The following is a 19,089-nucleotide window of genomic DNA, read 5'->3' on the forward strand; positions in this document are numbered from 1 at the left end:
GCTCTGCTGTTTCTGTCAGTGACAGACCTCAGATCAGACCCCAGGCCCTGCTGCTTCTCTGTCAGTGACATTAGACCTCAGATCAGACCCCAGGCCCTACTGCTTCTCTGTCAGGGATATTGGATGTCAGATCAGACCCCAGGCCCTACTGCTTCTCTGTCAGTGATATTGGATGTCAGATCAGACCACAGGTCCTGCTGCTTTTCTGTCAGTGACATTATACCTCAGATCAGACCCCAGGCCCTGCTGCTTCTCTGTCAGTGACATTAGACCTCAGATCAAACCCCAGGCCCTGCTGCTTCTCTGTCAGTGACATTAGAACTCAGATCAGACCCCAGGCCCTGATGCTTCTCTATCAGTGATATTAAACGTCAGATCAGACCCCAGGCCCTGCTGCTTCTCTATCAGTGACATTAGACCTCAGATCAAACCCCAGGCCCTGATGCTTCTCTGTCAGTGACATTAGACCTAAGATCAGACCCCAGGCCCTGCTGCTTCTCTGTCAGTGACATTACACCTTAGATCAGACCCCAGGCCCTGCTGCTTCTCTGTCAGTGACATTAGACCTCAGATCAGACCCAAGGCCCTGCGGCTTCTCTGTCAGTGACATTATACCTCAGGTCAGACCCCAGACCCTGCTGCTTCTCTGTCAGTGGCATTAGACCTCAGGTCAGACCCCAGGCCCTGATGCTTCTCTGTCAGTAACATTAGACCTCAGATCAGACCCCAGGCCCTTCTGCTTCTCTGTCAGTGACATTACACCTTAGATCAGACCCCAGGCACTGCTGCTTCTCTGTCAGTGACATTAGACCTCAGGTCAGACCCAAGGACCTGCGGCTTCTCTGTCAGTGACATTAGACCTCAGGTCAGACCCAAGGCCCTGCTGCTTCTCTGTCAGTGGCATTAGACCTCAGGTCAGACCCCAGGTCCTGCTGCTTCTCTGTCAGTGACAATAGACCTCAGATCAGACCCCAGGCTCTGCTGCTTCTCTGTCAGTGACATTAGACCTCAGATCAGACCCCAGGCCCTGCTGCTTCTCTGTCAGTGACATTAGACCTCAGGTCAGATCCAAGGCCCTGCTGCTTCTTTGTCAGTGATATTAGACGTCAGATCAGACCCCAGGCTTTGCTGCTTCTCTGTCAGTGACATTAGAAGTCAGATCAGACCCCAGGCCCTGCTGCTTCTCTGTCAGTGATATTAAATGTCAGATCAGGCCCCAGGCTTTGCTGCTTCTCTGTCAGTGACATTAGACCTCAGATCAGACCCCAGGCCCTGCTGCTTCTTTGTCAGTGATATTAGACGTCAGATCAGATCCCAGGCTTTGCTGATTCTCTATCAGTGATATTAGACGTCAGATCAGACCCCAGGCTTTGCTGCTTCTCTGTCAGTGATATTAAATGTCAGATCAGACCCCAGGCTTTGCTGCTTCTCTGTCAGTGACATTAGACCTCAGATCAGACCCCAGGCCCTGCTGCTTCTCTGTTAGTGACATTAGAGGTCAGATCAGACCCCAGGCTCTGCTGCTTCTCTGTCAGTGACATTAGACCTCAGATCAGACCCCAGGCCCTGCTGCTTCTCTGTTAGTGACATTTTGACCTCAGATCAGACCCCAGGCCCTGCTGCTTCTCTGTCAGTAACATTAGACCTCAGATCAGACCCCAGGTCCTGCTGCTTCTCTGTCAGTGATATTAGACGTCAGATCAGACCACAGGTCCTGCTGCTTTTCTGTCAGTGACATTAGACCTCAGGTCAGACCCCAGGTCCTGCTGCTTCTCTGTCAGTGGCATTATAAGTAAGATCAGACCCCAGGCCCTGCTGCTTCTCTGTCAGTGACATTAGACCTCAGATCAGACCTCAGGTCCTGCCGCTTCTCTGTCAGTGACATTAGACCTCAGATCAGACCCCAGGCCCTGCTGCTTCTCTGTCAGTGGCATTAAAGGCAAGATCAGACTCCCAGGCTCTGCTGTTTCTGTCAGTGACAGACCTCAGATCAGAACCCTGGCCCTGCTGCTTCTCTGTCAGTGACATTAGACCTCAGATCAGACCCCAGGCCCTGCTGCTTCTCTGTCAGTGGCATTAAAGGTAAGATCAGACTCCCAGGCTCTGCTGTTTCTGTCAGTGACAGACCTCAGATCAGACCCCAGGCCCTGCTGCTTCTCTGTCAGTGACATTAGACCTCAGATCAGACCCCAGGCCCTACTGCTTCTCTGTCAGGGATATTGGATGTCAGATCAGACCCCAGGCCCTACTGCTTCTCTGTCAGTGATATTGGATGTCAGATCAGACCACAGGTCCTGCTGCTTTTCTGTCAGTGACATTATACCTCAGATCAGACCCCAGGCCCTGCTGCTTCTCTGTCAGTGACATTAGACCTCAGATCAAACCCCAGGCCCTGCTGCTTCTCTGTCAGTGACATTAGAACTCAGATCAGACCCCAGGCCCTGATGCTTCTCTATCAGTGATATTAAACGTCAGATCAGACCCCAGGCCCTGCTGCTTCTCTATCAGTGACATTAGACCTCAGATCAAACCCCAGGCCCTGATGCTTCTCTGTCAGTGACATTAGACCTAAGATCAGACCCCAGGCCCTGCTGCTTCTCTGTCAGTGACATTACACCTTAGATCAGACCCCAGGCCCTGCTGCTTCTCTGTCAGTGACATAAGACCTCAGATCAGACCCAAGGCCCTGCGGCTTCTCTGTCAGTGACATTATACCTCAGGTCAGACCCCAGACCCTGCTGCTTCTCTGTCAGTGGCATTAGACCTCAGGTCAGACCCCAGGCCCTGATGCTTCTCTGTCAGTAACATTAGACCTCAGATCAGACCCCAGGCCCTTCTGCTTCTCTGTCAGTGACATTACACCTTAGATCAGACCCCAGGCACTGCTGCTTCTCTGTCAGTGACATTAGACCTCAGGTCAGACCCAAGGACCTGCGGCTTCTCTGTCAGTGACATTAGACCTCAGGTCAGACCCAAGGCCCTGCTGCTTCTCTGTCAGTGGCATTAGACCTCAGGTCAGACCCCAGGTCCTGCTGCTTCTCTGTCAGTGACAATAGACCTCAGATCAGACCCCAGGCTCTGCTGCTTCTCTGTCAGTGACATTAGACCTCAGATCAGACCCCAGGCCCTGCTGCTTCTCTGTCAGTGACATTAGACCTCAGGTCAGATCCAAGGCCCTGCTGCTTCTTTGTCAGTGATATTAGACGTCAGATCAGACCCCAGGCTTTGCTGCTTCTCTGTCAGTGACATTAGAAGTCAGATCAGACCCCAGGTCCTGCTGCTTCTCTGTCAGTGATATTAAATGTCAGATCAGGCCCCAGGCCCTGCTGCGTCTCTGTCAGTGACATTAGACCTCAGGTAAGATCCAAGGCCCTGCTGCTTCTTTGTCAGTGATATTAGACGTCAGATCAGATCCCAGGCTTTGCTGATTCTCTATCAGTGATATTAGACGTCAGATCAGACCCCAGGCTTTGCTGCTTCTCTGTCAGTGATATTAAATGTCAGATCAGACCCCAGGCTTTGCTGCTTCTCTGTCAGTGACATTAGACCTCAGATCAGACCCCAGGCCCTGCTGCTTCTCTGTTAGTGACATTAGAGGTCAGATCAGACCCCAGGCTCTGCTGCTTCTCTGTCAGTGACATTAGACCTCAGATCAGACCCCAGGCCCTGCTGCTTCTCTGTTAGTGACATTAGACCTCAGATCAGACCCCAGGCCCTGCTGCTTCTCTGTCAGTAACATTAGACCTCAGATCAGACCCCAGGACCTGCTGCTTCTCTGTCAGTGATATTAGACGTCAGATCAGACCACAGGTCCTGCTGCTTTTCTGTCAGTGACATTAGACCTCAGGTCAGACCCCAGGTCCTGCTGCTTCTCTGTCAGTGGCATTAGAAGTAAGATCAGACCCCAGGCCCTGCTGCTTCTCTGTCAGTGACATTAGACCTCAGATCAGACCTCAGGTCCTGCCGCTTCTCTGTCAGTGACATTAGACCTCAGATCAGACCCCAGGCCCTGCTGCTTCTCTGTCAGTGGCATTAAAGGCAAGATCAGACTCCCAGGCTCTGCTGTTTCTCTGTCAGTGACAGACCTCAGATCAAACCCCAGGCCCTGCTGCTTCTCTGTCAGTGACATTAGACCTCAGATCAGACCTCAGGTCTTGCCGCTTCTCTATCAGTGACATTAGACCTCAGATCAGACCCCAGGCCCTGCTGCTTCTCTTCAGTGGCATTAAAGGCAAGATCAGACTCCCAGGCACTGCTGTTTCTGTCAGTGACAGACCTCAGATCAGACCCCTGGCCCTGCTGCTTCTCTGTCAGTGACATTAGACCTCAGATCAGACCCCAGGCCCTGCTGCTTCTCTGTCAGTGGCATTAAAGGTAAGATCAGACTCCCAGGCTCTGCTGTTTCTGTCAGTGACAGACCTCAGATCAGACCCCAGGCCCTGCTGCTTCTCTGTCAGTGACATTAGACCTCAGATCAGACCCCAGGCCCTACTGCTTCTCTGTCAGGGATATTGGATGTCAGATCAGACCCCAGGCCCTACTGCTTCTCTGTCAGTGATATTGGATGTCAGATCAGACCACAGGTCCTGCTGCTTTTCTGTCAGTGACATTATACCTCAGATCAGACCCCAGGCCCTGCTGCTTCTCTGTCAGTGACATTAGACCTCAGATCAGACCTCAGGTCTTGCCGCTTCTCTATCAGTGACATTAGACCTCAGATCAGACCCCAGGCCCTGCTGCTTCTCTTCAGTGGCATTAAAGGCAAGATCAGACTCCCAGGCTCTGCTGTTTCTGTCAGTAACAGACCTCAGATCAGACCCCTGGCCCGGCTGCTTCTCTGTCAGTGACATTAGACCTCAGATCAGACCCCAGGCCCTGCTGCTTCTCTGTCAGTGGCATTAAAGGTAAGATCAGACTCCCAGGCTCTGCTGTTTCTGTCAGTGACAGACCTCAGATCAGACCCCAGGCCCTGCTGCTTCTCTGTCAGTGACATTAGACCTCAGATCAGACCCCAGGCCCTACTGCTTCTCTGTCAGGGATATTGGATGTCAGATCAGACCCCAGGCCCTACTGCTTCTCTGTCAGTGATATTGGATGTCAGATCAGACCACAGGTCCTGCTGCTTTTCTGTCAGTGACATTATACCTCAGATCAGACCCCAGGCCCTGCTGCTTCTCTGTCAGTGACATTAGACCTCAGATCAAACCCCAGGCCCTGCTGCTTCTCTGTCAGTGACATTAGAACTCAGATCAGACCCCAGGCCCAGATGCTTCTCTATCAGTGATATTAAACGTCAGATCAGACCCCAGGCCCTGCTGCATCTCTATCAGTGACATTAGACCTCAGATCAAACCCCAGGCCCTGATGCTTCTCTGTCAGTGACATTAGACCTAAGATCAGACTCCAGGCCCTGCTGCTTCTCTGTCAGTGACATTAGACCTCAGATCAGACCCCAGGCCCTACTGCTTCTCTGTCAGGGATATTGGATGTCAGATCAGACCCCAGGCCCTACTGCGTCTCTGTCAGTGATATTGGATGTCAGATCAGACCACAGGTCCTGCTGCTTTTCTGTCAGTGACATTATACCTCAGGTCAGACCCCAGGTCCTGCTGCTTCTCTGTCAGTGGCATTAGAGGTAAGATCAGACTCCCAGGTTCTGCTGTTTCTCTGTCAGTGACAGACCTCAGATCAAACACCAGGCCCTGCTGCTTCTCTGTCAGTGACATTAGACCTCAGATCAGACCTCAGGTCTTGCCGCTTCTCTGTCAGTGACATTAGACCTCAGATCAGACCCCAGGCCCTGCTGCTTCTCTGTCAGTGGCATTAAAGGCAAGATCAGACTCCCAGGCTCTGCTGTTTCTGTCAGTGACAGACCTCAGATCAGAGCCCTGGCCCTGCTGCTTCTCTGTCAGTGACATTAGACCTCAGATCAGACCCCAGGCCCTGCTGCTTCTCTGTCAGTGGCATTAAAGGCAAGATCAGACTCCCAGGCTCTGCTGTTTCTGTCAGTGACAGACCTCAGATCAGAGCCCTGGCCCTGCTGCTTCTCTGTCAGTGACATTAGACCTCAGATCAGACCCCAGGCCCTGCTGCTTCTCTGTCAGTGACATTAGACCTCAGATCAGACCTCAGGTCTTGCCGCTTCTCTATCAGTGACATTAGACCTCAGATCAGACCCCAGGCCCTGCTGCTTCTCTTCAGTGGCATTAAAGGCAAGATCAGACTCCCAGGCTCTGCTGTTTCTGTCAGTGACAGACCTCAGATCAGACCCCTGGCCCTGCTGCTTCTCTGTCAGTGACATTAGACCTCAGATCAGACCCCAGGCCCTGCTGCTTCTATGTCAGTGGCGTTAAAGGTAAGATCAGACTCCCAGGCTCTGCTGTTTCTGTCAGTGACAGACCTCAGATCAGACCCCAGGCCCTGCTGCTTCTCTGTCAGTGACATTAGACCTCAGATCAGACCCCAGGCCCTACTGCTTCTCTGTCAGGGATATTGGATGTCAGATCAGACCCCAGGCCCTACTGCTTCTCTGTCAGTGATATTGGATGTCAGATCAGACCACAGGTCCTGCTGCTTTTCTGTCAGTGACATTATACCTCAGATCAGACCCCAGGCCCTGCTGCTTCTCTGTCAGTGACATTAGACCTCAGATCAAACCCCAGGCCCTGCTGCTTCTCTGTCAGTGACATTAGAACTCAGATCAGACCCCAGGCCCAGATGCTTCTCTATCAGTGATATTAAACGTCAGATCAGACCCCAGGCCCTGCTGCATCTCTATCAGTGACATTAGACCTCAGATCAAACCCCAGGCCCTGATGCTTCTCTGTCAGTGACATTAGACCTAAGATCAGACCCCAGGCCCTGCTGCTTCTCTGTCAGTGACATTAGACCTCAGATCAGACCCCAGGCCCTACTGCTTCTCTGTCAGGGATATTGGATGTCAGATCAGACCCCAGGCCCTACTGCGTCTCTGTCAGTGATATTGGATGTCAGATCAGACCACAGGTCCTGCTGCTTTTCTGTCAGTGACATTATACCTCAGGTCAGACCCCAGGTCCTGCTGCTTCTCTGTCAGTGGCATTAGAGGTAAGATCAGACTCCCAGGATCTGCTGTTTCTCTGTCAGTGACAGACCTCAGATCAAACCCCAGGCCCTGCTGCTTCTCTGTCAGTGACATTAGACCTCAGATCAGACCTCAGGTCTTGCCGCTTCTCTGTCAGTGACATTAGACCTCAGATCAGACCCCAGGCCCTGCTGCTTCTCTGTCAGTGGCATTAAAGGCAAGATCAGACTCCCAGGCTCTGCTGTTTCTGTCAGTGACAGACCTCAGATCAGAGCCCTGGCCCTGCTGCTTCTCTGTCAGTGACATTAGACCTCAGATCAGACCCCAGGCCCTGCTGCTTCTCTGTCAGTGGCATTAAAGGTAAGATCAGACTCCCGGGCTCTGCTGTTTCTGTCAGTGACAGACCTCAGATCAGACCCCAGGCCCTGCTGCTTCTCTGTCAGTGACATTAGACCTCAGATCAGACCCCAGGCCCTACTGCTTCTCTGTCAGGGATATTGGATGTCAGATCAGACCCCAGGCCCTGCTGCTTCTCTGTCAGTGATATTGGATGTCAGATCAGACCACAGGTCCTGCTGCTTTTCTGTCAGTGACATTATACCTCAGATCAGACCCCAGGCCCTGCTGCTTCTCTGTCAGTGACATTAGACCTCAGATCAAACCCCAGGCCCTGCTGCTTCTCTGTCAGTGACATTAGAACTCAGATCAGACCCCAGGCCCTGATGCTTCTCTATCAGTGATATTAAACGTCAGATCAGACCCCAGGCCCTGCTGCTTCTCTATCAGTGACATTAGACCTCAGATCAAATCCCAGGCCCTGATGCTTCTCTGTCAGTGACACTAGACCTAAGATCAGACCCCAGGCCCTGCTGCTTCTCTGTCAGTGACATTACACCTTAGATCAGACCCCAGGCCCTGCTGCTTCTCTGTCAGTGACATTAGACCTCAGATCAGACCCAAGGCCCTGCGGCTTCTCTGTCAGTGACATTATACCTCAGATCAGACCCCAGGCCCTGCTGCTTCTCTGTCAGTGACATTAGACCTCAGATCAAACCCCAGGCCCTGCTGCTTCTCTGTCAGTGACATTAGAACTCAGATCAGACCCCAGGCCCTGATGCTTCTCTATCAGTGATATTAAACGTCAGATCAGACCCCAGGCCCTGCTGCTTCTCTATCAGTGACATTAGACCTCAGATCAAATCCCAGGCCCTGATGCTTCTCTGTCAGTGACATTAGACCTAAGATCAGACCCCAGGCCCTGCTGCTTCTCTGTCAGTGACATTACACCTTAGATCAGACCCCAGGCCCTGCTGCTTCTCTGTCAGTGACATTAGACCTCAGATCAGACCCAAGGCCCTGCGGCTTCTCTGTCAGTGACATTATACCTCAGGTCAGACCCCAGACCCTGCTGCTTCTCTGTCAGTGTCATTAGACCTCAGGTCAGACCCCAGGCCCTGATGCTTCTCTGTCAGTGACATTACACCTTAGATCAGACCCCAGGCCCTGCTGCTTCTCTGTCAGTGACATTAGACCTCAGATCAGACCCAAGGCCCTGCGGCTTCTCTGTCAGTGACATTATACCTCAGGTCAGACCCCAGACCCTGCTGCTTCTCTGTCAGTGGCATTAGACCTCAGGTCAGACCCCAGGCCCTGCTGCTTCTCTGTCAGTGACATTAGACCTCAGATCAAACCCCAGGCCCTGCTGCTTCTCTGTAAGTGACATTAGAGGTCAGATCAGACCCCAGGCCCTGCTGCTTCTCTGTCAGTGACATTAGACCTCAGATCAGACCCCAGGCCCTGCTGCTTCTCTGTTAGTGACATTAGAGGTCAGATCAGACCCCAGGCTCTGCTGCTTTTCTGTCAGTGACATTAGACCTCAGATCAGACCCCAGGTCCTGCTGCTTCTCTGTCAGTGACATTAGACGTCAGATCAGACCCCAGGCCCTGCTGCTTCTCTGTCAGTGATATTAGACGTCAGATCAGACCCCAGGCCCTGCTTCTTCTCTGTCAGTGACATTAGACCTCAGGTCAGACCCCAGGTCCTGATGTTTCTCTGTCAGTGATATTAGACCTCAGATAAGACCCCTGGCCCTGCTGCTTCTCTGTCAGTAACAATAGACCTCAGATCAGACATCTGGTCATGCTGCATCTCTTTCAGTGACATCAAACCTCAGGTCAGACCCCAGGCCCTGCTGCTTCTCTGTCAGTGATATTAGACTTTAGATCAGACTCCAGGCCCTGTTGCTTCTCTGTCAGTGATATTAGACGTCAGATCAGACCCCAGGCCCTGCTGCTTCTCTGTCAGTGACAGACCTCAGATCAGACCCCTGGCCCTGCTGCTTCTCTGTCAGTGACATTAGACCTCAGATCAGACCCCAGGCCCTGCTGCTTCTCTGTCAGTGGCATTAAAGGTAAGATCAGACTCCCAGGCTCTGCTGTTTCTGTCAGTGACAGACCTCAGATCAGACCCCAGGCCCTGCTGCTTCTCTGTCAGTGACATTAGACCTCAGATCAGACCCCAGGCCCTACTGCTTCTCTGTCAGGGATATTGGATGTCAGATCAGACCCCAGGCCCTACTGCTTCTCTGTCAGTGATATTGGATGTCAGATCAGACCACAGGTCCTGCTGCTTTTCTGTCAGTGACATTATACCTCAGATCAGACCCAAGGCCCTGCTGCTTCTCTGTCAGTGGCATTAGACCTCAGGTCAGACCCCAGGCCCTGCTGCTTCTCTGTCAGTGACATTAGAACTCAGATCAGACCCCAGGCCCAGATGCTTCTCTATCAGTGATATTAAACGTCAGATCAGACCCCAGGCCCTGCTGCATCTCTATCAGTGACATTAGACCTCAGATCAAACCCCAGGCCCTGCTGCTTCTCTGTCAGTGACATTAGACCTAAGATCAGACCCCAGGCCCTGCTGCTTCTCTGTCAGTGACATTAGACCTCAGATCAGACCCCAGGCCCTACTGCTTCTCTGTCAGGGATATTGGATGTCAGATCAGACCCCAGGCCCTACTGCGTCTCTGTCAGTGATATTGGATGTCAGATCAAACCACAGGTCCTGCTGCTTTTCTGTCAGTGACATTATACCTCAGGTCAGACCCCAGGTCCTGCTGCTTCTCTGTCAGTGGCATTAGAGGTAAGATCAGACTCCCAGGATCTGCTGTTTCTCTGTCAGTGACAGACCTCAGATCAAACCCCAGGCCCTGCTGCTTCTCTGTCAGTGACATTAGACCTCAGATCAGACCTCAGGTCTTGCCGCTTCTCTGTCAGTGACATTAGACCTCAGATCAGACCCCAGGCCCTGCTGCTTCTCTGTCAGTGGCATTAAAGGCAAGATCAGACTCCCAGGCTCTGCTGTTTCTGTCAGTGACAGACCTCAGATCAGAGCCCTGGCCCTGCTGCTTCTCTGTCAGTGACATTAGACCTCAGATCAGACCCCAGGCCCTGCTGCTTCTCTGTCAGTGGCATTAAAGGTAAGATCAGACTCCCGGGCTCTGCTGTTTCTGTCAGTGACAGACCTCAGATCAGACCCCAGGCCCTGCTGCTTCTCTGTCAGTGACATTAGACCTCAGATCAGACCTCAGGTCTTGCCGCTTCTCTATCAGTGACATTAGACCTCAGATCAGACCCCAGGCCCTGCTGCTTCTCTTCAGTGGCATTAAAGGCAAGATCAGACTCCCAGGCTCTGCTGTTTCTGTCAGTGACAGACCTCAGATCAGACCCCTGGCCCTGCTGCTTCTCTGTCAGTGACATTAGACCTCAGATCAGACCCCAGGCCCTGCTGCTTCTCTGTCAGTGGCATTAAAGGTAAGATCAGACTCCCAGGCTCTGCTGTTTCTGTCAGTGACAGACCTCAGATCAGACCCCAGGCCCTGCTGCTTCTCTGTCAGTGACATTAGACCTCAGATCAGACCCCAGGCCCTACTGCTTCTCTGTCAGGGATATTGGATGTCAGATCAGACCCCAGGCCCTACTGCTTCTCTGTCAGTGATATTGGATGTCAGATCAGACCACAGGTCCTGCTGCTTTTCTGTCAGTGACATTATACCTCAGATCAGACCCCAGGCCCTGCTGCTTCTCTGTCAGTGACATTAGACCTCAGATCAAACCCCAGGCCCTGCTGCTTCTCTGTCAGTGACATTAGAACTCAGATCAGACCCCAGGCCCAGATGCTTCTCTATCAGTGATATTAAACGTCAGATCAGACCCCATGCCCTGCTGCATCTCTATCAGTGACATTAGACCTCAGATCAAACCCCAGGCCCTGATGCTTCTCTGTCAGTGACATTAGACCTAAGATCAGACCCCAGGCCCTGCTGCTTCTCTGTCAGTGACATTAGACCTCAGATCAGACCCCAGGCCCTACTGCTTCTCTGTCAGGGATATTGGATGTCAGATCAGACCCCAGGCCCTACTGCGTCTCTGTCAGTGATATTGGATGTCAGATCAGACCACAGGTCCTGCTGCTTTTCTGTCAGTGACATTATACCTCAGGTCAGACCCCAGGTCCTGCTGCTTCTCTGTCAGTGGCATTAGAGGTAAGATCAGACTCCCAGGTTCTGCTGTTTCTCTGTCAGTGACAGACCTCAGATCAAACCCCAGGCCCTGCTGCTTCTCTGTCAGTGACATTAGACCTCAGATCAGACCTCAGGTCTTGCCGCTTCTCTGTCAGTGACATTAGACCTCAGATCAGACCCCAGGCCCTGCTGCTTCTCTGTCAGTGGCATTAAAGGCAAGATCAGACTCCCAGGCTCTGCTGTTTCTGTCAGTGACAGACCTCAGATCAGAGCCCTGGCCCTACTGCTTCTCTGTCAGTGACATTAGACCTCAGATCAGACCCCAGGCCCTGCTGCTTCTCTGTCAGTGGCATTAAAGGTAAGATCAGACTCCCGGGCTCTGCTGTTTCTGTCAGTGACAGACCTCAGATCAGACCCCAGGCCCTGCTGCTTCTCTGTCAGTGACATTAGACCTCAGATCAGACCCCAGGCCCTACTGCTTCTCTGTCAGGGATATTGGATGTCAGATCAGACCCCAGGCCCTACTGCTTCTCTGTCAGTGATATTGGATGTCAGATCAGACCACAGGTCCTGCTGCTTTTCTGTCAGTGACATTAGACCTCAGATCAAACCCCAGGCCCTGCTGCTTCTCTGTCAGTGACATTAGACCTCAGATCAAACCCCAGGCCCTGCTGCTTCTCTGTCAGTGACATTAGAACTCAGATCAGACCCCAGGCCCTGATGCTTCTCTATCAGTGATATTAAACGTCAGATCAGACCCCAGGCCCTGCTGCTTCTCTATCAGTGACATTAGACCTCAGATCAAATCCCAGGCCCTGATGCTTCTCTGTCAGTGACATTAGACCTAAGATCAGACCCCAGGCCCTGCTGCTTCTCTGTCAGTGACATTACACCTTAGATCAGACCCCAGGCCCTGCTGCTTCTCTGTCAGTGACATTAGACCTCAGATCAGACCCAAGGCCCTGCGGCTTCTCTGTCAGTGACATTATACCTCAGGTCAGACCCCAGACCCTGCTGCTTCTCTGTCAGTGGCATTAGACCTCAGGTCAGACCCCAGGCTTTGCTGCTTCTCTGTCAGTGACATTAGACCTCAGATCAGACCCCAGGCCCTGCTGCTTCTCTGTCAGTGACATTAGAGGTCAGATCAGACCCCAGGCTCTGCTGCTTCTCTGTCAGTGACATTAGACCTCAGATCAGACCCCAGGCCCTGCTGCTTCTCTGTTAGTGACATTAGAGGTCAGATCAGACCCCAGGCTCTGCTGCTTCTCTGTCAGTGACATTAGACCTCAGATCAGACCCCAGGTCCTGCTGCTTCTCTGTCAGTGACATTAGACGTCAGATCAGACCCCAGGCCCTGCTGCTTCTCTGTCAGTGATATTAGACGTCAGATCAGACCACAGGCCCTGCTTCTTCTCTGTCAGTGACATTAGACCTCAGGTCAGACCCCAGGTCCTGATGTTTCTCTGTCAGTGATATTAGACCTCAGATAAGACCCCTGGCCCTGCTGCTTCTCTGTCAGTAACAATAGACCTCAGATCAGACATCTGGTCATGCTGCATCTCTTTCAGTGACATCAAACCTCAGGTCAGACCCCAGGCCCTGCTGCTTCTCTGTCAGTGATATTAGACCTTAGATCAGACTCCAGGCCCTGTTGCTTCTCTGTCAGTGATATTAGACGTCAGATCAGACCCCAGGCCCTGCTGCTTCTCTGTCAGTGACAGACCTCAGATCAGACCCCTGGCCCTGCTGCTTCTCTGTCAGTGACATTAGACCTCAGATCAGACCCCAGGCCCTGCTGCTTCTCTGTCAGTGGCATTAAAGGTAAGATCAGACTCCCAGGCTCTGCTGTTTCTGTCAGTGACAGACCTCAGATCAGACCCCAGGCCCTGCTGCTTCTCTGTCAGTGACATTAGACCTCAGATCAGACCCCAGGCCCTACTGCTTCTCTGTCAGGGATATTGGATGTCAGATCAGACCCCAGGCCCTACTGCTTCTCTGTCAGTGATATTGGATGTCAGATCAGACCACAGGTCCTGCTGCTTTTCTGTCAGTGACATTATACCTCAGATCAGACCCCAGGCCCTGCTGCTTCTCTGTCAGTGACATTAGACCTCAGATCAAACCCCAGGCCCTGCTGCTTCTCTGTCAGTGACATTAGAACTCAGATCAGACCCCAGGCCCAGATGCTTCTCTATCAGTGATATTAAACGTCAGATCAGACCCCAGGCCCTGCTGCATCTCTATCAGTGACATTAGACCTCAGATCAAACCCCAGGCCCTGATGCTTCTCTGTCAGTGACATTAGACCTAAGATCAGACCCCAGGCCCTGCTGCTTCTCTGTCAGTGACATTAGAACTCAGATCAGACCCCAGGCCCTACTGCTTCTCTGTCAGGGATATTGGATGTCAGATCAGACCCCAGGCCCTACTGCGTCTCTGTCAGTGATATTGGATGTCAGATCAAACCACAGGTCCTGCTGCTTTTCTGTCAGTGACATTATACCTCAGGTCAGACCCCAGGTCCTGCTGCTTCTCTGTCAGTGGCATTAGAGGTAAGATCAGACTCCCAGGATCTGCTGTTTCTCTGTCAGTGACAGACCTCAGATCAAACCCCAGGCCCTGCTGCTTCTCTGTCAGTGACATTAGACCTCAGATCAGACCTCAGGTCTTGCCGCTTCTCTGTCAGTGACATTAGACCTCAGATCAGACCCCAGGCCCTGCTGCTTCTCTGTCAGTGGCATTAAAGGCAAGATCAGACTCCCAGGCTCTGCTGTTTCTGTCAGTGACAGACCTCAGATCAGAGCCCTGGCCCTGCTGCTTCTCTGTCAGTGACATTAGACCTCAGATCAGACCCCAGGCCCTGCTGCTTCTCTGTCAGTGGCATTAAAGGTAAGATCAGACTCCCGGGCTCTGCTGTTTCTGTCAGTGACAGACCTCAGATCAGACCCCAGGCCCTGCTGCTTCTCTGTCAGTGACATTAGACCTCAGATCAGACCTCAGGTCTTGCCGCTTCTCTATCAGTGACATTAGACCTCAGATCAGACCCCAGGCCCTGCTGCTTCTCTTCAGTGGCATTAAAGGCAAGATCAGACTCCCAGGCTCTGCTGTTTCTGTCAGTGACAGACCTCAGATCAGACCCCAGGCCCTGCTGCTTCTCTGTCAGTGACATTAGACCTCAGATCAGACCCCAGGCCCTGCTGCTTCTCTGTCAGTGGCATTAAAGGTAAGATCAGACTCCCAGGCTCTGCTGTTTCTGTCAGTGACAGACCTCAGATCAGACCCCAGGCCCTGCTGCTTCTCTGTCAGTGACATTAGACCTCAGATCAGACCCCAGGCCCTACTGCTTCTCTGTCAGGGATATTGGATGTCAGATCAGACCCCAGGCCCTACTGCTTCTCTGTCAGTGATATTGGATGTCAGATCAGACCACAGGTCCTGCTGCTTTTCTGTCAGTGACATTATACCTCAGATCAGACCCCAGGCCCTGCTGCTTCTCTGTCAGTGACATTAGACCTCAGATCAAACCCCAGGCCCTGCTGCTTCTCTGTCAGTGACATTAGAACTCAGATCAGACCCCAGGCCCAGATGCTTCTCTATCAGTGATATTAAACGTCAGATCAGACCCCAGGCCCTGCTGCATCTCTATCAGTGACATTAGACCTCAGATCAAACCCCAGGCCCTGATGCTTCTCTGTCAGTGACATTAGACCTAAGATCAGACCCCAGGCCCTGCTGCTTCTCTGTCAGTGACATTAGACCTCAGATCAGACCCCAGGCCCTACTGCTTCTCTGTCAGGGATATTGGATGTCAGATCAGACCCCAGGCCCTACTGCGTCTCTGTCAGTGATATTGGATGTCAGATCAGACCACAGGTCCTGCTGCTTTTCTGTCAGTGACATTATACCTCAGGTCAGACCCCAGGTCCTGCTGCTTCTCTGTCAGTGGCATTAGAGGTAAGATCAGACTCCCAGGTTCTGCTGTTTCTCTGTCAGTGACAGACCTCAGATCAAACCCCAGGCCCTGCTGCTTCTCTGTCAGTGACATTAGACCTCAGATCAGACCTCAGGTCTTGCCGCTTCTCTGTCAGTGACATTAGACCTCAGATCAGAACCCAGGCCCTGCTGCTTCTCTGTCAGTGGCATTAAAGGCAAGATCAGACTCCCAGGCTCTGCTGTTTCTGTCAGTGACAGACCTCAGATCAGAGCCCTGGCCCTACTGCTTCTCTGTCAGTGACATTAGACCTCAGATCAGACCCCAGGCCCTGCTGCTTCTCTGTCAGTGGCATTAAAGGTAAGATCAGACTCCCGGGCTCTGCTGTTTCTGTCAGTGACAGACCTCAGATCAGACCCCAGGCCCTGCTGCTTCTCTGTCAGTGACATTAGACCTCAGATCAGACCCCAGGCCCTACTGCTTCTCTGTCAGGGATATTGGATGTCAGATCAGACCCCAGGCCCTACTGCTTCTCTGTCAGTGATATTGGATGTCAGATCAGACCACAGGTCCTGCTGCTTTTCTGTCAGTGACATTATACCTCAGATCAGACCCCAGGCCCTGCTGCTTCTCTGTCAGTGACATTAGACCTCAGATCAAATCCCAGGCCCTGATGCTTCTCTGTCAGTGACATTAGACCTAAGATCAGACCCCAGGCCCTGCTGCTTCTCTGTCAGTGACATTACACCTTAGATCAGACCCCAGGCCCTGCTGCTTCTCTGTCAGTGACATTAGACCTCAGATCAGACCCAAGGCCCTGCGGCTTCTCTGTCAGTGACATTATACCTCAGGTCAGACCCCAGACCCTGCTGCTTCTCTGTCAGTGGCATTAGACCTCAGGTCAGACCCCAGGCCCTGATGCTTCTCTGTCAGTGACATTACACCTTAGATCAGACCCCAGGCCCTGCTGCTTCTCTGTCAGTGACATTAGACCTCAGATCAGACCCCAGGCCCTGCTGCTTCTCTGTCAGTGACATTATACCTCAGGTCAGACCCCAGACCCTGCTGCTTCTCTGTCAGTGGCATTAGACCTCAGGTCAGACCCCAGGCTTTGCTGCTTCTCTGTCAGTGACATTAGACCTCAGATCAGACCCCAGGCCCTGCTGCTTCTCTGTTAGTGACATTAGAGGTCAGATCAGACCCCAGGCTCTGCTGCTTCTCTGTCAGTGACATTAGACCTCAGATCAGACCCCAGGCCCTGCTGCTTCTCTGTTAGTGATATTAGAGGTCAGATCAGACCCCAGGCTCTGCTGCTTTTCTGTCAGTGACATTAGACCTCAGATCAGACCCCAGGTCCTGCTGCTTCTCTGTCAGTGACATTAGACGTCAGATCAGACCCCAGGCCCTGCTGCTTCTCTGTCAGTGATATTAGACGTCAGATCAGACCACAGGCCCTGCTTCTTCTCTGTCAGTGACATTAGACCTCAGGTCAGACCCCAGGTCCTGATGTTTCTCTGTCAGTGATATTAGACCTCAGATAAGACCCCTGGCCCTGCTGCTTCTCTGTCAGTAACAATAGACCTCAGATCAGACATCTGGTCATGCTGCATCTCTTTCAGTGACATCAAACCTCAGGTCAGACCCCAGGCCCTGCTGCTTCTCTGTCAGTGATATTAGACTTTAGATCAGACTCCAGGCCCTGTTGCTTCTCTGTCAGTGATATTAGACGTCAGATCAGACCCCAGGCCCTGCTGCTTCTCTGTCAGTGACAGACCTCAGATCAGACCCCTGGCCCTGCTGCTTCTCTGTCAGTGACATTAGACCTCAGATCAGACCCCAGGCCCTGCTGCTTCTCTGTCAGTGGCATTAAAGGTAAGATCAGACTCCCAGGCTCTGCTGTTTCTGTCAGTGACAGACCTCAGATCAGACCCCAGGCCCTGCTGCTTCTCTGTCAGTGACATTAGACCTCAGATCAGACCCCAGGCCCTACTGCTTCTCTGTCAGGGATATTGGATGTCAGATCAGACCCCAGGCCCTACTGCTTCTCTGTCAGTGATATTGGATGTCAGATCAGACCACAGGTCCTGCTGCTTTTCTGTCAGTGACATTATACCTCAGGTCAGACCCCAGGTCCTGCTGCTTCTCTGTCAGTGACATTAGACCTCAGATCAAACCCCAGGCCCTGCTGCTTCTCTGTCAGTGACATTAGAACTCAGATCAGACCCCAGGCCCAGATGCTTCTCTATCAGTGATATTAAACGTCAGATCAGACCCCAGGCCCTGCTGCATCTCTATCAGTGACATTAGACCTCAGATCAAACCCCAGGCCCTGATGCTTCTCTGTCAGTGACATTAGACCTAAGATCAGACCCCAGGCCCTGCTGCTTCTCTGTCAGTGACATTAGACCTCAGATCAGACCCCAGGCCCTACTGCTTCTCTGTCAGGGATATTGGATGTCAGATCAGACCCCAGGCCCTACTGCGTCTCTGTCAGTGATATTGGATGTCAGATCAAACCACAGGTCCTGCTGCTTTTCTGTCAGTGACATTATACCTCAGGTCAGACCCCAGGTCCTGCTGCTTCTCTGTCAGTGGCATTAGAGGTAAGATCAGACTCCCAGGTTCTGCTGTTTCTCTGTCAGTGACAGACCTCAGATCAAACCCCAGGCCCTGCTGCTTCTCTGTCAGTGACATTAGACCTCAGATCAGACCTCAGGTCTTGCCGCTTCTCTGTCAGTGACATTAGACCTCAGATCAGACCCCAGGCCCTGCTGCTTCTCTGTCAGTGGCATTAAAGGCAAGATCAGACTCCCAGGCTCTGCTGTTTCTGTCAGTGACAGACCTCAGATCAGAGCCCTGGCCCTGCTGCTTCTCTGTCAGTGACATTAGACCTCAGATCAGACCCCAGGCCCTGCTGCTTCTCTGTCAGTGGCATTAAAGGTAAGATCAGACTCCCGGGCTCTGCTGTTTCTGTCAGTGACAGACCTCAGATCAGACCCCAGGCCCTGCTGCTTCTCTGTCAGTGACATTAGACCTCAGATCAGACCTCAGGTCTTGCCGCTTCTCTATCAGTGACATTAGACCTCAGATCAGACCCCAGGCCCTGCTGCTTCTCTTCAGTGGCATTAAAGGCAAGATCAGACTCCCAGGCTCTGCTGTTTCTGTCAGTGACAGACCTCAGATCAGACCCCTGGCCCTGCTGCTTCTCTGTCAGTGACATTAGACCTCAGATCAGACCCCAGGCCCTGCTGCTTCTCTGTCAGTGGCATTAAAGGTAAGATCAGACTCCCAGGCTCTGCTGTTTCTGTCAGTGACAGACCTCAGATCAGACCCCAGGCCCTGCTGCTTCTCTGTCAGTGACATTAGACCTCAGATCAGACCCCAGGCCCTACTGCTTCTCTGTCAGGGATATTGGATGTCAGATCAGACCCCAGGCCCTACTGCTTCTCTGTCAGTGATATTGGATGTCAGATCAGACCACAGGTCCTGCTGCTTTTCTGTCAGTGACATTATACCTCAGATCAGACCCCAGGCCCTGCTGCTTCTCTGTCAGTGACATTAGACCTCAGATC

The sequence above is a fragment of the Bombina bombina genome, chromosome 8 (genome assembly GCF_027579735.1).
Source record: "Bombina bombina isolate aBomBom1 chromosome 8, aBomBom1.pri, whole genome shotgun sequence".
Classification (NCBI taxonomy): domain Eukaryota; kingdom Metazoa; phylum Chordata; class Amphibia; order Anura; family Bombinatoridae; genus Bombina; species Bombina bombina.